The sequence below is a fragment of the Adiantum capillus-veneris genome, chromosome 30 (assembly GCF_014529385.1).
Source record: "Adiantum capillus-veneris isolate H3 chromosome 30, ASM1452938v2, whole genome shotgun sequence".
In the NCBI taxonomy this organism is placed as follows: domain Eukaryota; kingdom Viridiplantae; phylum Streptophyta; class Polypodiopsida; order Polypodiales; family Pteridaceae; genus Adiantum; species Adiantum capillus-veneris.
The window spans coordinates 102820756-102822913 of NC_140960.1; the positions used below are offsets into that span (position 1 = coordinate 102820756).

Genomic DNA, 2158 nt, shown 5'->3' on the forward strand with positions numbered 1-2158 from the left:
TGACCTAGAAGAAGCAAAAGAGGACACATATCCAGATTGGACAAGAAGATTTGGATGTATCAGAGGATTATCAGAGAGACAGACAGAAGGAAGAAGTGGAAGATGAACCAGATTCATTATCACAAATTTTGAGGGTCATCAAGAAGAAATTCCGGGGGATCAGTTCCACCAAGGGGGAGTTATGGGAGTCAAGTTCCACTAGGAGGAAGTGCAGGAAGTTGAGTACCACCAAAATCAGGAATCAGATAAGTTTGCAGAATCAAAATTCAAAGCAGAATGACTGTTAGAGAGTTTAAGCGTCAAATTGCGAATCTGGAATTAGAACTGTTGCAAATGTGGAAGTCAGAAAGCAGCCAAATTTCAAATCAAAGTTCTAGCGAATAAGCGCCATGGGGAGTCAAAAGAAGAAGAGAAAGAAATGCAAGGTATGAATGAGTTGGAAGCATGAAGTGGATGATTGCCCATGTGCAGTTGATGAGTGTTCAGAGGGAGATGCATGTAGGAAGTGGTGTATGGTGGATTTGTGTTCAAAACTTCAAAAATTTAGCCAAAGAATGCATAAAGCATCATTTGATGGGACACAGGTAGCATGGGATAAGTTGGAATATTTTGAGGATGACTTAGAGAGGGCATATGAGTGGTTGACTAATCATAAAGGAAAGAGGAGGACATCATGTTCCAGCAGGAAGGAGGTGAGAAAATTGCAGGAAGCATGTGAGAGATTGAGGGATGCATATGCGGCTGAGTTCAAAGATGATTTAAGTGATGATGATGACGGATGGGTTGGCTTGGAGATGGACATCCATCATGTGGGGATACCAAAGGTGGAGGAGAAGGAGGTACAAAAGGAGGTTGGCCAAGAGAGCCTAATATTGCCCCTAGATACTCCTACCCTAGCACTGGAGTGTGCTCATAGAGTGAAGACGGAATATCCATTGCTGAAATTGATGTCGATGTTGTCACTTGTCAATGAGATTTATTATTCAGAGGAGAAGAAAATCATACATATTGAAGATGTTGTTCACGGAAATGAAAGACCATTTGAAGAACCAGATAATGTGAGGAATGGACAGGTGGATAGTCGGATGAACGGAGAGGTGATGGATAGAGAGAGGAATGAATAAGAAGAGGTGATTTATTTATTTTTGGGTTCAATTGAGAATGTATGTAGGATTACAAATGAAGAATCAAATCAGGAAGTAGTTTCAAAAATCAGATGTACTCAGGAGGAATTTGCAACAACAACAATGAGCAACTCAATTTCGGAGGAAGTGTCACCATGAAGATCCACTGATGGAAATATGCAGTTAGCAAATCTTGTGGAAATTGTATCCCAACAATGTACACAGCAGTTTCGATCAAAAAATCAATGGGTGGTAGCTCAGAAAATGCAAGTGGGAAGTCGGAAAGAAGACCATGTGGAGGATCAGCAATATCAGCAGGATAAAAGGCAGCAAGGTAAGGAGGAGCAACATGAGGTCAAGGAACAGAGCCGGGCAGAAACCCTGGTTACCTCTATCCAAAAACGGAAGTGTGTCCATGAAGCACAGGAGGATTATTCCTTTTCGACTGATCGAAGTGTCATGTTCATTGGGAATTCACATACATTTGAAGAGGACAGTTGTCAGTAGCAAATGGAGGATGTGCATGCTAATGCGGATATCATGGTGGAATTTTGTCATTTCAAGCGGACTTCAAAGCAAATGTCAAAAGATGATGTCAAAAGAGCCAAGCAATAATTGCAGCAACAAGGACCAGAAGATGACAGCAGCATAATGGAGGAGATTGAGGATGATGATATTCATATTGAAAGTTGGAGGTGGCATTCCATATTGCGGCAGTTTCATATAGATGGATATGAAGAGATATTGAGGGAAAATTTTCAGTTGATAAAGCAAGTCAAATTTTGGAAGATGCCGAATGTGATTCAGACTCAAATTCAGATTTCAATTCAGATTCAGTCTCAATTTTGGATTTGGATTCAACTACAATTTTGGATGCAAAGACCAATTCAGATGCAACTTTTAATGGAAGCCATGGAAAGCTTGATGAACAGGTATGACAATCGGTGTCACAAGGAGGATGACATCGATACTCAGTGGGGATTAACAACATTATTTTCTTCTTGGATTTGACAAAATCAGAACAAATACGTAGG

The 2158-nt window shown here is 40.5% G+C and overlaps 1 pseudogene; it reads left to right on the forward strand.

Moving 5' to 3' along the window:
- The first annotated feature begins 512 nt into the window (after nucleotides 1-512).
- On the forward strand, nucleotides 513-1776 carry LOC147418544 (uncharacterized; annotated as a pseudogene).
- The last annotated feature ends 382 nt before the right edge of the window (nucleotides 1777-2158 follow it).